Raw genomic sequence first — 19,204 nt, 5'->3', positions numbered from 1 at the left:
AGCTTTGTCAAGGCCTCCATCATCACCAGAAAGTTCCTGAAAAAATAAGTCAACATACCCAAATTAAACAAACTGAAAGAGAGAAGAAAGAAGAAAATAAAAACTAGAGAAGAAGACAGAAATAACTACAAATGACATAGCATGAACCATCGTCCGCGAAGTCATTAGGCACAAATGGATCATTCAAAGAAACTGCACTCTCAATAGATGATGCTAATGGAACATCTTGGTGACAGACTTTCGTAGCCTACCCTTTAGACTAAAAAGCAAAACAAATCATAAAAAAAGTGAGAAACATATCCGAGAGCTAGCTCTAAACACATGAATACGACACAGGAATGCAGCTCAAAAATTGCAGAGAATGAAATAAAATTATAAGTAATGTAGATGAAATTTACAGTCAAAATATAATTAAAAAACTGGGGAATTACAGTGTAAATCTCAATCAAATTACAGTGAATCTTAGGCAAATTCCAATGTAAATATCGGTTAAATTACAGTGTAATATCTGGGACATATTACAGTGCAAATCTGGGGAATTACAGTGTAAAACTCGGTCAAATTACATAGTAAATCTGAGACAAATTCCAGTGTAAATCTCGGTCAAATTACAGTATAATGTCTGGGACATATTACGGTGCAACATCTAGGGGATTACAGTGTAAATCTCGGTCAAATTACAGAGTAAAAGTAGCTAAAAAACACACACAAAATTTAGGCATATTACAGTATAAAATCTAGGGGATTACAATGTATATCTTGGTCAAATTACAGAGTAGAAGAAGCTAAAATATACATAGTAAATCTGGGGCATATTACAGTATAAATCTAGGGGATTAACAATGTGAATCTCGGGCAAATTACAGTGTAAAAGAACCTCGAATTTACAGAGAAACTCTGGGGCACATTACAGTGCATATCTGGGATATACTGGGCATATTACACTGCCTACCTGATATTTGCAGATTAAGATGGCTACACTGGATATACTACAATACAAAATCTAACACTAAAAAATCAGAACAAATTACAGTGCTACTACACATGAAATTACAAAGTAAATAACCAGGAATTATATTGATAGTGCACAGAGAAATACATGGGATTACCCCTAGGACTACACTTCTCACTCTGCAAAAATTTCATATGGGAAATAAGCACTGAAAAAAGCCTAAAACAGGGAAACAATTAATACTACCAATATACGAACAACAATAATGAAAATCAGGAGGGTTGGAGTAGAACTGCCATGAACCAACCAACAGAAGCAAATACAGAGCCTACCTATTCAGCAGAAATGACCGAAACCTAACCACAAAAATAAACCTCTGATGACACCTACCACCGCATACATCAGATGAGATCAGAACATGAGGTCTAAAACCTAGCAGTGGAACCACAACCCAGAACAACAGACCAATTCATACATCTACAAAAAGAGCAGAGGGGGAATCAGCGGAATCTACACATACCAAGAAGCAGAACTAACATCTGCGTCCACAAGAGCTAACAAAATCCACAACAACACACACCATGAAACCAAGCAAAAACAGAGCTAGATCTTAAAGCTACAGGGGCGGAAACATACGAAATCACACACGGGCGGCGGAAAACGGGCTGGACCAAAACGAAACGTGCGCCCGATAAGAAAAACTGACCCAAAACGACAACTCCCAGCACGAATCTTAATGTGTGATCGAATGGACACAAATTTGAATGAAAGCTAATTGCAAAACACTCGACTGAAAAATAGCAAAACCGTTTGTTAATTAGGTCGTGTCATTATTCGACGAGAATGTCATGGTGTTGTAGACATATGTAGCGCAAATATCCAGAGACGTTTTCTTGTAACTCTAGCTGTTAGCTTTCCCAGTAGTTCAGTTCAGAAATCTCTTACATCTACTAATGGCTGGTGTTATAGAAGCCGCAACGAATTTCAATCGACTCGACTACTACCTCCAATTCCAAACCACCGTTTCGACATGAAAATGTACTTTCAAAATTCTTTTTGGGTTTTACAAGTATGTTGGTACAATATTCTCCCCACCTGTAAGGTGTATTCTGACTTGTTAAGATTATTTTTGACCAACCATCGCTTTTTAAATGTGTTGCTTCTGTGGCATAAAGCTGATGTCACAAGATTCATGTGTAAAACTACCTACTGGTTGCAATTTTGTACCACAAAATCTACCGACATAAGAGCATCTACAACCGGACTGGGCAAATTTGTACCCCTATATATCCCTGGATAATGACCGATCACTCCTTAAAAGTCCGCCTCCACAACCGTCTCTCTCAACCCAAATCCTCCAATCCATACTTGTCATGCAATGTTTAATTTGCACACGTTGTTGAACACACACACACATGTCATCGGACTACAAAAAATTGACATGTTCTACTAACTACGAATGAGACGACAATAAAAGAAGTTCATCCACGGCCGCGGCGGATCTGCTCACTGCCGAAGTTGTCTGATCCGTCGCCGTTCTCCTCCTCCTCTTTGGGGCAGTCCGACCGTGGCATAGACCGCCCGGCTTTGCCCCCTTGCGAGGTCGCACGGCGTCCTCTTTCGCCGCTTCTCGATGATGCGGGCACGAAGGGCATCCGCGTTGCTGTCCAAGGACAAGGACGAGGTCCTCCCTGTTACGAACAATGTTGACAGCAGGGAAGTTGAGATTGACCCTGGACATATACTCCTTCTGTTTTTAAATATAAGTCTTTTTAGAGATTTCAATATACAAAGTAAAATGAGTGAATCTACACTCTAAAATACGTCTATATACATCTGCATGTAGTCCATATTGAAATCTCTAAAAAAAACTTATATTAGGAACGAAGGGAATAGTTGTTACAATCTTGAGGTGGTAAACTAATTAAGCCATGCATCGTCATTCTGTTTACTTTACAATCTCCCTTGCCCTCTTGCTAATCCGCTGTAATATACTCCCTCCGTTTCTAAATATAAGCCTTTTTAGAGATTTCAATAAAAAAAACTACATACGGATGTATACAGATGTATTTTAGAGTTTAGATTCATTCATTTTGCTCCGCATGTAATCCATATTAGAATCTTTAAAAAGACTTATATTTAGGAACAGAGGGAGTACAATACCAGCACCCTTTTTGGCTTTCGAGATTTGGATACGACTCATTCATTTCGTTTGCCGTTGGGTACTTTCCCAGGACTTTCTGCTTCCTTTTTGGGCCACAAATGATGAAGCGCTTTTGGTCAAAACAATTTCAAGTAGAAACACAACTCCTAGTTTCGTACGGGTATAAAGTTGTAAACCCATCTTGTAAATTGGATGAAGTCCGTAAATTAATTCAGAGCAGAAGCTCAACATACAGGTATTATTTTGGAACCATTGCACATATATTTGAACCAACTCCTTCTTTACAAGTTTACCATTACTGAAGAAGTGAAGAACGAAGAAGGTACAACAGTTTTTTGACAAATATGGCTGAACTAGCTAGCACAAAATAAGCCACATCATGCATACTTGAACACACTTCAGGATTGGGTTCTAAAGAACCAAATGCAACAACCAACAGGTTACTCTAATAAATAGTACTCCATCCGTTTCAAAATAAATGACTCAACTTTATACTAGCTTTAATACAAATTTAATACAAAGTCGAGTCATTTATTTTAGGACGGAAAAAGTATTAAAGTATATATCTAAATACCTGCATGTTCTGGAAGATAAGGATGCACTAGTCTTCGACCCGTCGCAGTCAAAGTCGTGCCTCGAGACTTCTCTATTTTGCCAAGATTCCATGGAGACTTTTCTATGTGGACAAGAGTCTATGCAACACTTGGCAGAGCACAACCTCGTTACGTTTGTCCAGAGACCGACCAGCAGCTTACCTCATCAACTCCATCCATGGAGGTTGCTATGTCTGCTTGTGAACTTGTGAGCCGTTTCATCTCCTTCCTGCTGAGCAAGTAACATTCGAGCCGTCCACGCTTGGAGGAGAAGGTGGCGGAGAGGTTGCAGCATCTTCTGATGAGAGCTTGCACTTTGCACCATCGTCGAGGAGGCGGACATGCGATACATAACCAACTCCGGGATGATGACCCAGCTCAAGACGCTCTCGGAGGTCATGTACCGAGGATACAGTGTGCTGGACAACTCAAGGTACCGAACCGTCCAGGATGGTGCAGAGGTTAGCAGCAATGAGTCATCTAGCATCAGCTTGTATTTAGTCAAGCGTTCTCGAACAATAACTGATAAGGCCGTGCGCCCCGAGTCACATGGTGCCTTGGAAAGCTTAGAAATTGCTGTTGCTAATATGACAGAATTTGTTGTGCTTCTGGGTGGTTGCGAGCAGATGCCTCGTAGGCCTTATGATGTATCTTTACACCGAAAAATTCATGTTCAGTCGACATGCTGAGAAGCAAAAGCTCTTGAGTTTCTTATTGCAGCACGACGACCCTCCTGGTGATCATGCAACAGCCATTCTTCCAATCATAGGAGGTGTTGCAGTTGGGAAGAAGACTTTGGTTGCTCATGCGTGTGGCGATGAAAGGGTTCGCTCACGCTTCTCTATTTTGCACTTGAACGGAGATAACCTTTTGAGAATACTTGAGCATGGAAGGACCATATTTGGGATGGTGCTGGTGGTTACTGATGTTGGGGAACGTAGTATTTCAAAAAATTTGCCTACGATCACGAAAGATCTATCTAGGAGAAGCATAGCAACGAGCGAGGAGAGTGTGTCTACGTACCCTCGTAGACCGAAAGCGGAAGCGTTTAGTAACACGGTTGATGTAGTCGAACGTCTTCGCGATCCAACCGATCCAAGTACCGAACACACGGCACCTCCGTGATCTGCACACGTTCAGCTTGGTGACGTCCCTCGAACTCTAGATCCAGCTGAGGCCGAGGGAGAGTTTCGTCAGCACGACGGCGTGGTAATGGTGATGATGAAGTTACCGGTGCAGGGCTTCGCCTAAGCACTACGACGATATGACCGAGGTGTGTAACTATGGAGGGGGGCACCGCACACGGCTAAAAGATCAACTTGTTTGTCTATGGGGTGCCCCCTCCCCCGTATATAAAGTAGGGGAGGAGGAGAGGGCCGGCCCTCATAGGGCGCGCCCAAGGGGGGGAGTCCTACTCCCAGTAGGAGTAGGTTTCCCCCCTTCCTAGTTGGAGTAGGAGAAGAAGGAAGAGGGAGAGGGAGAGAAGGGAAGGGGGCCCGGCCCCCACCCCAATTCGGATTGGGCTTGGGGGGGGGGGCGCCCTCCACCTGTCCGCCTCCTCCTCTCTTCCACTAAGAGCATCTCCAGCCGCGCCCCCAACAGGCCCCCCCAGGCCACTTTTTCGGCGCTGGCGCCAAAAAAAGCCCCAGTCGCGCCCCCAGGACGACGAAAAGCGCCGGTTCGGCCCTTTTTTCCGCCCGGCGGTCTCAGGCCGAACCCGGCGCACTAGGGGGCGATCGGGGGCTCCGGCGCAAGGGAAAAGCGCGGCTGGCCCACACCGTCAGGTGAAAAGTCAAGATTTTCTTCCCCGACTCGCCTCCCACCCCCCGCGCCCTCGGCCGCCACTAGCTATATCCCAGCGCCGCCCGCCGCCCTTCGCCGCTAGATAGCCATTCCCTGCCGGAAAAATAGCAGAGGTTCGCCACGGCAGCCCCTCCAACAGCAGCTGGGCGTTTCCGGCCGCCGTTTCCGGCCGCGGAGGGGCAGTTTAGCGGCGGGTGCACGCCCACCGGGCGCAAGGTGTTCGGTGATTTGCCTGCCTCGGCGATGGACTCGGATGACGAGGAAGAGCTCGCCGCGCTGCTGGAGGAGGAAGCCGAGGCCGACGTCCAGGAAGAAGAGCATCTCATGGTGCTCGCCGCCCTCGCCCAGCTGCTGGCGAGCAATGAAAAGCCGCGGCGAGGTGGCTCGGCGCCGGGGCGGGTGAAAGCAAAGAACCGGCATCATCTCGAAGGGTACTGCATGCTCTACTCCGACTACTTCGCCGATGCTCCACTTCACGGCGACAAAACATTTCGGTGCCGTTATTGGATGAGCCGAAAGCTCTTCCTCAGGATTGTGAATTCCATCCGGGAGTTCGACAACTACTTCAAGTGCAAGATGGATTGCACTGGCAAACTTGGATTCACCTCGATCCAGAAGTGCACGACAGCGGTGAGGATGCTTGCATACGGAGCTCCCGGTGATTCACTCGACGACTATGGGCGCATGGCCGAGTCCACCAGCATAGAGTGTTTATACAAGTTCTGTCGGGCAGTGGTGGCAGTGTTTGGACCGCAATACTTGAGAACACCCAATGCGGAAGACACTGCTCGGATCCCAGCACAGAATGCAGCAAGAGGATTTCCTGGGATGCTTGGAAGCATCGACTGCATGCATTGGAAATGGAAGAATTGCCCATTTGCTTGGCAGGGGATGTACAAAGGCGCCAAAGGCGGTTGCAGTGTGGTACTTGAGGCGGTGGCCACACAGGACCTCTGGATTTGGCACTCCTTTGGTATGCCAGGAACTCATAATGACATCAACGTGCTGCAGTGCTCTCCTGTCTTTGCCAAGCTTGTTGAAGGTCATTCTCCTCCGGTGAACTTCGAGATCAATGGGCGGCACTAAAACAAGGGGTACTACCTAGCTGATGGCATCTATCCGAGATGGTCTACATTTGTGAAGACTATCTCAAACGTTGTGCCAGGAGGCAAGAAGTCCCACTTTGCCAAGGTGCGGGAGGCTTGCCGGAAGGATGTCGAGCGAGCACTTGGTGTGCTCCAATCTCGATTTGCTGTTGTCCGGTACCCTGCTCAAACCTGGTCGAAAGATCAAATGTGGGAGATCATGACTTGCTGTGTCATCTTGCACAACATGATCATTGAGAGCGAGCAAGAAGACCCAGTGTTTGACACCGAACCATACTACAGGCAGGGTCCTCTAGCCGAAGTTGATCACCAGCTACCGGCAACCTGGACTATCTACCTCAGTATGCGTCAGGAGATCCGAGACCCACAAGTGCATCATTAGCTGCAGCATGATCTGGTGGAGCACCTATGGAGGCTCAAGGGCGACGCCGGGCGCGACGTGTGATGAAATATGAGTTTTTATTTGTTGAACTATATAATTTGTATTGAACTATTTGTTGTTGTACTATTTTGTTGAAGTATTTGATTTTTCTGTGATGAAATATGTGATAAAAAAATATTTATGTTGATAATTGAACGCCGAGCCACAGCGAACCACGCCAAATATGGGCCTATTCTCGCCCATATGGGCCCTTTATTCGCCGAAAGGGGGCTGAAAAGTGGGCCAATATCGGCGCCTGGGGGCGACGACTGGGCGCAAAACCGCCCCCAGTGCCGATTGTATCGCCGGCTCGCCCCCAGGGGGCGATTTTTATGCGTCCTGGGGGGGCCAACGGCTGGAGATGCTCTAAGACGCAATAAGGCCCATTGACTCCCCGGGGGGTTCCGGTAACCTCCCGGTACTCCGGAAAATGCCCGAACTCATCTGGAACCATTCCGGTGTCCAAACCTAGCCTTCCAATATATCGATCTTTATGTCTCGACCATTTAGAGACTCCTCGTCATGTCCGTGATCACATCCCGGACTCCGAACAACCTTCGGTACATCAAAACACATAAACTCATAATACCGATCGTCATCAAACGTTAAACGTGCTGACCCTACGGGTTCGAGAACTATGTAGACATGACCGAGACTCATCTCCGGTCAATAACCAATAGCGGAACCTGGATGCTCATATTGGCTCCCACATATTCTACGAAGATCTTTATCGGTCAAACCGCATAACAACATACGTTGTTCCCTTTGTTATCGATATGTTACTTGCCCGAGATTCGATCGTCGGTATCTCAATACCTAGTTCAATCTCGTTACCGACAAGTCTCTTTACTCATTCCGTAATGCATCATCCCGCAACTAACTCATTAGTCACATTGCTTGCAAGGCTTATAGTGATGTGCATTACCGAGAGGGCCCAGAGATACCTCTCCGACAATCGGAGTGACAAATCCTAATCTCGATCTATGCCAACTCAACAAACACCATCGGAGACACCTGTAGAGCATCTTTATAATCACCCAGTTATGTTGTGACGGTTGATAGTACACTAAGTGTTCCTCCGGTATTCGGGAGTTGCATAATCTCATCGTCATAGGAACATGTATAAGTCATGAAGAAAGCAATAGCAACAAACTAAACGATCATCGTGCTAAGCTAATGGATGGGTCTTGTCAATCACATCATTCTCTAATGATGTGATCCCGTTAATCAAATGACAACTCATGTCTATGGCTAGGAAACTTAACCATCTTTGATTAACGAGCTAGTCAAGTAGAGGCATACTACTGACACTTTGTTTTGTCTATGTATTCACACATGTATCAAGTTTCCTGTTAATACAATTCTAGCATGAATAATAAACATTTATCATGGTATAAGTAAATATAAATAACAACTTTATTATTGCCTCTAGGGCATATTTCCTTCAGTCTCCCACTTGCACTAGAGTCAATAATCTAGTTCACATCGCCATGTGATTTAACACCAATAGTTCACATCACCATGTGATTAGTTCACATCGCCATGTGACTAATACCCAAAGGTTTTACTAGAGTCAACAATCTAGTTCACATCGCCATGTGATTAACACCCAAAGAGTACTATGGTGTGATCATGTTTTTCTTGTGAGAGTGGTTTAGCCAATGGGTCTGCCACATTCAGATCCGTATGTAGTTTGCAAATTTCTATGTCTACAATGCTCTGCACAGAGCTACTCTAGCTAAATGCTCCCACTTCTAATATGTATCCAGATTGAGACTCAGAGTCATCTAGATCGGTGTCAAAGCTTGCATCGACGCAACTCTTTACGACGAACTCTTTATCACCTCCATAACCGAGAAATATCTCATTAGTCTTCTAAGGATAATTTTGACCGCTGTCCAGTGATCTATTCCTAGATCACTATTGTACCCCCTTGCCAAACTCAGGGCAAGGTACACATTAGGTTTGGTACACAGCATAGCATACTTTATAGAACCTATGACTGAGGCATAGGGAATGACTTTCATTCTCTTTCAATTTTCTGCCGTGGTCGTGTTTTGAGTCTTACTCAACTTTACACCTTGCAATACAGGCAAGAACTCCTTCTTTGACTGTTCATTTTGAACTACTTCAAAAATCTTGTCAAGGTATGTACTCATTGAAAAAACTTATCAAGCGTCTTGATCTATCTCTATAGATCTTGATGCCCAATATGTAAGCAGCTTCACTGAGGTCTTTCTTTGAAAAATCCTTTCAAATACTCCTTTATGCTTTCCAAAAAATTCTACATCATTTCCGATCAACAATATGTCATTCACATATACTTATCAGAAAGGCTGTAGTGCTCCCACTCACTTACTTGTAAATACAGGCTTCATCGCAAGTCTGTATAAAACCATATGCTTTGATCACCTTATCAAAGCGTATATTCCAACTCCGAGATGCCTGCACCAGTCCATAGATGGATCGCTGGAGCTTGCACACTTTGTTTGCACCTTTTAGGATTGACAAAACCTTCTAGTTGCATCATATACAACTCTTCTTTAATAAATCCATTAAGGAATGAAGTTTTGACATCCATTTGCCAGATTTCATAAAATGCGGCAATTGCTAACATGATTCGGGCAGACTTAAGCATCGCTACGAGTGAGAAAATCTCATCGTAGTCAACACCTTGAACTTGTCGAAAACCTTTTATAACAAGTCGAGCTTTGTAGATAGTAACACTACTATCAGCGTTCGTCTTCCTCTTGAAGATCCATTTATTCTCAATGGCTTGCCGATCATCGGGCAAGTCCACCAAAGTCCATACTTTGTTCTCATACATGGATCCTATCTCAGATTTCATGGCCTCAAGCCATTTATCGGAATCTGGGCTCATCATCGCTTCCTCATAGTTCGTAGGTTCGTCATGGTCAAGTAACATGTCCTCCAGAACAGGATTGCCGTACCACTCTGGTGCGGACTTTACTCTGGTTGACCTACGAGGGTTGGTAGTAACTTGATCTGAAGTTTCATGATCATCATCATTAGCTTCCTCACTAATTGGTGTAGGCATCACCGGAACTAATTTCTGTGATGAACTACTTTCCAACTCGAGAGAATGTACAATTATCTCATCAAGTTCTACTTTCCTCCCACTCACTTCTTTTGAGAGAAACTCCTTCTCTAGAAAGGATCCATTCTAAGCAACAAAATTCTTACTTTAGGATCTGTGATAGAAGGTGTACCCAATAGTCTCCTTTGGGTATCCTATGAAGATGCATTTCTCCGATTTGGGAAACTATTCCACATTGTTTCAAATGAAGACCAAACTCGTATCAAATATTCCACATTGTTTCAAATGAAGACCAAACTCGTAACTCAAATATTCGTCTCCACGATCAGATCGTAGAAACTTTATTTTCTTGTTACGATGATTTCCACTTTACTCTAAAATTCTTTGAACTTTTCAAATGTTTCAGACTTATGTTTCATCAAGTAGATATACCCATATCTGCTCAAATTATCTGTGAAGGTCAGAAAATAACGATACCCGCCGCGAGCCTCAACACTCATCGGACCGCATACATCAGTATGTATTATTTCCAACAAGTTTGTTGCTTGCTCCATTGTTTCGGAGAACGGAGTCTTAGTCATCTTGCCCATGAGGCATCGTTCGCAAGCATCAAGTGATTCCAAAAGCCCATCAACATGAAGTTTCTTCATGCGCTTTATACCAATATGACCTAAACGGCAGTGCCACAAATATGTTGCACTATCATTATCAACTTTGCATCTTTTGGCATCAATATTAAGAATATGTGTATCACTACGATCGAGATTCAATAAACCATTCACCTTGGGTGTATGACCATAGAAGGTTTTATTCATGTAAACAGAATAACTATTATTCTTTGACTTAAATGAATAACCGTATTGCAATAAACATGATCCAATCATATTATGCTCAACGCAAACACCAAATAACATTTATTTTAGGTTCAACACTAATCCCGAAGGTAAAGGGAGTGTGCGACGGTGATCTTATCAACCTTGGAATCACTTCCAACACACATCGTCACCTTGCCCTCAACTAGTCTTTGTTCATTTTGTAACTCCTGTTTCGGGTTACTAATCATAGCAACTGAACCAGTATCAAATACCCAGGGGCTACTATGAACACTAGTAAAGTACACATCAATAACATTTATATCATATATACTTTTCTTCACTTTGCCATCCTTCTTATCCGCCAAGTATTTGGGGCAGTTCCGCTTCCGGTGACCATTTCCTTCGCAGTAGAAGCACTCAGTTTCAGGCTTGGGTATAGCTTTGGGCTTCTTCATGGGAGTGGCAACTTGCTTGCCATTCTTCTTGAAGTTCCCTTTCTTGAAACTAGTGCTCTTGTCAACCATCAACATTTGATGCTTTTCTTGATTTCTACCTTCGTCGATTCAGCATCACGAAGAGCTCGGGAATCGTTTTCGTCATCCCTTGCATATTATAGTTCATCACGAAGTTCTAGTAACTTGGTGATAGTGACTAGAGAACTCTGTCAATCACTATTTTATCTGGAAGATTAACTCCCACTTGATTCAAGCGATTGTAGTACTCAGACAATCTGAGCACATGCTCACTGGTTGAGCTATTCTCCTCCATCTTGTAGGCAAAGTACTTGTCAGAGGTCTCATACCTCTCGACTCGGGCATGAGTCTGAAATAACAATTTCAGCTCTTGGAACATCTTATATGCTCTGTGGCGTTCAAAACGTTTTTGAAGTCCCAGTTCTAAGCCGTAAAGCATGGCGCACTAAACTATCAAGTAGTTATCATACCGAGCTTGCCAAACGTTCATAACGTCTGTATCTGCTCCTGCAATAGGTCTGTCACCTAGCGGTGCATCAAGGACATAATTCTTCTGTGCAACAATGAGGATAATCCTCAGATCACGGACCTAGTCTGCATCATTGCTACTATCATCTTTCAACATAGTTTTTCTCTAGGAACATATCAAAAATAAACGGGGAGGTACATCGTGAGCTATTGATCTACAACATAGTTATGCAAATACTATCAGGACTAAGTTCATGATAAATTAAAGTTCAATTAATCATATTACTTAAGAACTCCCACTTGGATAGACATCCCTCTAGTCATCTAAATGATCGCGATCCATATCAACTAAACCATGTCCGATCATCACGTGAGATGGAGTAGTTTTCAATGGTGAACATCACTATGTTGATCATATCTACTATATGATTCACGCTTGACCTTTCGGTCTCAGTGTTCCGAGGCCATATCTTCATATGCTAGGCTCGTCAAGTTTAACCCGAGTATTCTGCGTGTGCAAAACTGGCTTGCACCTGTTGTATGTGAACGTAGAGCTTATCACACCCGATCATCATGTGGTGTCTCAGCACGAAGAACTGTTGCAACGGTGCATACTCAGGGAAAACACTTATACCTTGAAATTTTAGTGAGGGATCATCTTATAATGCTACCGCCGTACTAAGCAAAATAAGATGCATAAAAGGATAAACATCACATGCAATTAAATAAGTGATATGATATGGCCATCATCATCTTGTGCCTTTGATCTCCATCTCCAAAGCACCGTCATGATCACCATCGTCACCGACTTGACACCTTGATCTCCATCGAAGCATCGTTGTCGTCTCGCCAACTATTGCTTCTACGAATATCGCTACTGCTTAGTGATAAAGTAAAGCAATTACATGGCGATTATATTTCATACAATAAAGCGACAACCATATGGCTCCTGCCAGTTGCCGATAACTGTTACAAAACATGATCATCTCATACAACAAATTATATATCATCACGTCTTGACCATATCACATCACAGCAAGCCCTGCAAAAACAAGTTAGACGTCCTCTACTTTGTTGTTGCAAGTTTTACGTGGCTGCTACGGGCTTCTAGCAAGAACCGTTCTTACCTACGCATCAAAAACCACAACGATTTTTCATCAAGTGTGTTGTTTTAACCTTCAACAAGGACCGGGCGTAGTCACACTCAATTCAACTAAATTTGGAGAAACAGACACCCACTAGCCACCTGTGTGCGAAGCACGACGGTAGAACAGTCTCATGAACGCGGTCATGTAATGTCGGTCTGGGCCACTTCATCCAACAATACCGCCGAATCAAAGTATGACATGCTGGTAAGCAGTATGATTATTATCTCCTACAACTCTTTGTGTTCTACTCGTGCATATAACATCTACGCATAGACTTGGCTCGGATGCCACTATTTGGGAACGTAGTATTTCAAATTTTTTGCCTATGATCACGCAAGATCTATCTAGGAGAAGCATAGCAACGAGCGGGGAGAGTGTGTCTACGTGCCCTCGTAGACAGAAAGCGGAAGCGTTTAGTAACACGGTTGATGTAGTCGAACGTCTTCGCGATCCAACCGATTCAAGTACCGAACGCACGGCACCTCCGCGATCTGCACACGTTCAGCTCGGTGACGTCCCTCGAACTCTAGATCCAGCTGAGGCCAAGGGAGAGTTTCGTCAGCACGCCGGCGTGGTGACGGTGATGATGAAGTTACCGGCGCAGGGCTTCGGCTAAGCACTACGACGATATGACCGAGGTGTGTAACTATGGAGGGGGGCACCGCACACGGCTAAAAGATCAACTTGTTTGTCTATGGGGTGCCCCCCTCCCCCGTATATAAAGGAGGGGAGGAGGAGAGGGCCGACCCTCATAGGGCGCGCCCAAGGGGGGGAGTCCTACTCCCAGTAGGAGTAGGTTTCCCCCCTTCCTAGTTGGAGTAGGAGAAGAAGGAAGAGGGAGAGGGAGAGAAGGAAAGGGGGGCCGGCCCCCCACCCCAATTAGGATTGGGCTTGGGGGGGGCGCCCTCCACCTGGCCGCCTCCTCCTCTCTTCCACTAAGACCCAATAAGGCCCATTGACTCCCCGGGGGGTTCCGGTAACCTCCCGGTACTCCGGAAAATGCCCGAACTCATTCAGAACCATTCCGGTGTCCAAACATAGCCTTCCAATATATCGATCTTTATGTCTCAACCATTTAGAGACTCCTCGTCATGTCCGTGATCACATCCGGGACTCCGAACAACCTTTGGTACATAAAAACACATAAACTCATAATACCGATCGTCATCGAACGTTAGGCGTGCGGACCCTACGGGTTCGAGAACTATGTAGACATGACCGAGACTCATCTCCGGTCAATAACCAATAGCAGAACCCGGATTCTCATATTGGCTCCCACATATTCTACGGAGATCTTTATCAATCAAACCGCATAACAACATACGTTGTTCCCTTTGTCATCGGTATGTTACTTGCCTGAGATTCGATCGTCGGTATCTCAATACCTAGCCGCTATCCAGCATGCATCTAGAGTATTAAGTTCATAAAGAACGGAGTAACGCATTTGGCAAGATGTCATGATGTAGAGGAATTAACTCAAGCAATATGATGAAAACCCATCTTTTTATCCTCGATGGCAACAATACAATACGTGCCTTGCTGCCCCTACTGTCACTGGGAAAGGACACTACAAGATTGAACCCAAAGCTAAGCACTTCTCCCATTGCAAGAAAAACCAATCTAGTTGGCCAAACCAAATCGATAGTTCGAAGAGACTTGCAAAGATATCAAATCATGCATATAAGAATTCAGAGAAGATTCAAATAATATTCATAGATAAGCTGATCATAAATCCACAATTCATCGGATCTCGGCAAACACACCGCAAAAAGGTATTACATCGAATAGATCTCCAAGAACATCGAGGAGAACATGGTATTGAGCATCAAAGAGAGAGAAGAAGCCATCTAGCTACTAGCTATGGACCCGTAGGTCTGTAGTAAACTACTCACGCTTCATCAGAAGGGCAATGGTGTTGATGTAGACGCCCTCCGTGATCGAATCACCCTCCGGCAGGACGCCGGAAAAGGCCCCTAGATGGGATCTCACGGGTACAGAAGGTTGCGGTGGTGGAAAAGTGTTTCCGTGGCTCTCTCTATTGGTTTTGGGATATATGAGAATATATAGGCGAAGGAACTAGGTCGGTGGAGTCACGAGGGGCCCACAAGGGTGGAGTGCGCGCCCTACCCCCCTGGCGCACCCTCCGTCCTTGTGGCCGCCTCGTGGCTTCTCTGACTTGCACTCCAAGTCTTCTGGATGTCTTCTGGTCCAAGAAAAATCATCGTGAAAGTTTTATTCCGTTTGGACTCCGTTTGGTATTCCTTTTCTGCGAAACTCTAAAATAAGAAAAAAAAAACAGGAACTGGCAGGTTAACAGGTTAGTCCCAAAAATAATATAAGATAGCATCTTAATGCATATAAAACATCCAAAACATATAATATAATAGCATGGAACAATAAAAAATTGTAGATACGTTGGAGACGTATCACTTGCCTGAGATTCGATCGTCGGTATCTTCATACCTAGTTCAATCTCGTTACCGGCAAGTCTCTTTACTCGTTCCGTAATGCATCATCATGTAAATAACTCATTAGTCACTTTGCTTGCAAGGCTTCTTATGATGTGAATTACCGAGAGGGCCCAGAGATACCTCTCCGATACTCGGAGTGACAAATCCTAATCTCGATCTATGCCAACCCAACAAACACCTTCAAAGATACCTGTAGAGCATCTTTATAATCACCCAGTTACATGTGACGTTTGATAGCACACAAGGTATTCGTCCGGTATTCGGGAGTTGCATAATCTCATAGTCAAAGGAATATGTATATGACATGAAGAAAGCAATATCAATAAAACTGAACAATCAATATGCTAAGCTAACGGATGGGTCTTGTCCATCACATCATTCTCCTAATGATGTGATCCCATTATCAAATGACAACTCATGTCCATGGTCAGGAAACCTTAATTAACCATCTTTGATCAACGAGCTAGTCAAGTAGAGGCTCACTAGGGACACAATGTTTGTCTATGTATTCACACATGTATTAAGGTTTCCGATCAATACAATTCTAGCATGAATAATAAAAATTTATCATGAATAAGGAAATATAAAATAACAACTTTATAATTGCCTCTAGGGCATATTTCCTTCGGATTGTTGACATGAGGAAGTGCCTCCTTCCCCAAAACGGCCAGGGATCCAGCCGGAAGAAGAGCAATGGCAAGCGTCGTCGCAACAATAAGTAGATGATTTGATCCTTGTTTCTCCTAGTTTAGTATGCATGTAATTGCTTACTTTGGTGTGTGGAAATGTTATGTGTGTAGTCACTTGTGTAATTGTATGCTTAATTTGGTTTTGCAATGCTGTCTTTTTAAGTATATATGTTGATGCTATGTAGACAGAGCAAATCACATCGCACACGGACTAAACAATGGAACCCGTCGATGATGATTTCATCAATCACTGACAATTGGATACCAGCAATCGTTTGCTCACAACACACACGGCTTGTTAACAGGAATCGTCTGTGTTGTTATCGGTCTTCCCACACGTTTCTAATTATAGACTTGTTTGCCGAGTATCACACACATCTTATTAAGTTGAACCGTTTCTGTTCTCTTAGCTCAACGCAAACAATTCATCCGAGTGAATTGTATGTCGTATATCGCACACACCTTGATCTGGCTGACCGTTTCTTTTGTGTTTCCTAATCACAAACAGTTCATCCGAGTGAATCGTATGTTGTATATCGCACACACCTTCATCTGGCTGCCCGTTTCTGTTCTTCTGCCTCATCGCAAACACTTCATTGAACTAAACCGTATGCCCCTCATCGCACACGCAACTAAATTGTGAACCGTGTTTGATGCATCCGTCATCGCAAATGTTTTGCATCTTTTTTGACGGGTTTTTTTACATCATTGTTTGCGATTATTGCATCACACACAGTTTCATCGAAGGGTCTCTGATTGTAGTGTCGCGTTAGCAGCATCCTGCAGTAGTGGGGAGCCAACCGGCTTGGACAGAATAGCTGAAACAGGGTCTGGCATACCGCAGTATGGAGGAAACGGCCTTCTGTTCGATCGGCTACGGTTGAAACAGGATCCTTTTCATCGGGAGGGGTCTAGCGTACCGCAAAACGGAGGAAACTGACTTGTGTTGGATCGCCTACGGTCGAAACCGGGTCCTGTTCATTGAGAGGGGTGTGGCGTACCGCAAACGGGACTCCATGAGGCTACTGTTCATCCACTGTCTACTGCCTCGCTCCAACCTCCACGGGCTACTATTCATCCACCGTCGACTTCCTCCAGCCTCCGCCTGCTACTGTTCATCCATTGTCGACTTCCTCCAGCCTCCAACAGCTAATGTTCATCCACGGGATATTGTTCATCCAGCCTCCACTGACTACTGTTCAACCAGCCCTCCATGGGGTCCTATTCATCCACCCCCAACCGGCTTGGCGGCCTCCTCGATCGGGGTCATGTTCATCCAGCGGCAACTGCCTCTACTACCACGGGGTTCCTGTTCATCCAACCCCCACCGAGAACTGTTCATCCAACCCTCAACAACAGTCATTGTTCATCAAGAGGCAGCTGGTTCGATCGGCTTCAGTTAGCAGCGGTAGCGAAGAAATCGCTCAGGTTCAGTTAACAACCAAGGGATTGATCGCTCGGGTTCAGTGATGTAGCTAGTGCAATCACTCGGGTTCAGTAAGCAAACGCCTCGCTCGGGTTCAGTTAGAGCCCAATGCGTCACTGATGACCCACAAGTGTAGGGGATCTATCGTAGTCCTTTCGATAAGTAAGAGTGTCGAACCCAACGAGGAGCGGAAGGAAATGACAAGCGGTTTTCAGTAAGGTATTCTCTGCAAGCACTGAAATTATCGGTAACAGATAGTATTGTGGTAATTTGTAACGAGTAACAAGCAAGGAAAGTAAATAAGGTGCAGCAAGATGGCCCAATCCTTTTTGTAGCAAAGGACAAGCCTGGACAAGTTCTTATAATGAGAAAAGCGCTCCCGAGGACACATGGGAATTATCGTCAAGCTAGTTTTCATCACGCTCATATGATTCTTTGATAATTTGATATGTGGGTGGACCGGTGCTTGGGTACTGCCCTTTCTTGGACAAGCATCCCACTTATGATTAACCCCTATTGCAAGCATCCGCAACTACAAAAGAAGTATTAAGGTAAACCTAACCATAGCATGAAACATATGGATCCAAATCAGCCCCTTACGAAGCAACTTATAAACTAGGGTTTAAGCTTCTGTCACTCTAGCAACCCATCATCTACTTATTACTTCCCAATTCCTTCCTCTAGGCCCAAATAATGGTGAAGTGTCATGTAGTCGACATTCACATAACACCACTAGAGGAGAGACAACATACATCTCATCAAAATATCGAACGAATACCAAATTCACATGACTACTAATAGCAAGACTTCACCCATGTCCTCAGGAACAAACATAACTACTCACAAAGCATATTCATGTTCATAATCAGGGGGGTGTTAATATGCATTAAGGATCTGAATATATGATCTTCCACCAAATAAACCAACTAGCATCAACTACAAGGAGTAATCAACACTACTAGCAACCCACAGGTACCAATCTGAGGTTTTGGTACAAAGATTGGATACAAGAGATGAACTAGGGTTTGAGAGGAGATGGTGCTGGTGAAGATGTTGACGGAGATTGACCCCCTCCCGGTGAGAGGATCGTTGGTGATGACGATGATGATGGTTTCCCCCTCCCGGAGGGAAGTTTCCCCGGCAGAACAACTCCGCCGGAGCCCTAGATTGGTTCCGCCTCGTGGCGGCGGAGTTTCGTCCCGTAAGCTTGCTTATGATTTTTTTCCAGGGTAGAAGACTTCATATAGCAGAAGATGGGCACCGGAAGGCTGCCAGGTGGCCCATGAGGCAGGGGGCGTGCCCAGGGGGGTAGGGCGTGCCCCCACCCTCGTGGCCAGGGTGTGGGCCCCCTCTGGTACTTCTTCCACTGAATATTTATCATTAATTCCACAAATGACTTTCGTGGAGTTTCAGGACTTTTGGAGCTGTGCAGAATAGGTCTCTAATATTTGCTCCTTTTCCAGCCCAGAATCCCAGCTGCCGACATTCTCCCTCTTCATGTAAACCTTGTAAAATAAGAGAGAATAGCCGTAAGTATTGTGACATAACTTGAAATAACAGCCCCTAATGCAATAAATATCGATATAAAAGCATGATGCAAAATGGACGTATCAACTC

The sequence above is a fragment of the Aegilops tauschii genome, chromosome 2, assembly GCF_002575655.3.
Source record: "Aegilops tauschii subsp. strangulata cultivar AL8/78 chromosome 2, Aet v6.0, whole genome shotgun sequence".
Classification (NCBI taxonomy): Eukaryota; Viridiplantae; Streptophyta; class Magnoliopsida; order Poales; family Poaceae; genus Aegilops; species Aegilops tauschii.
This window is presented reverse-complemented; position numbering follows the sequence as displayed.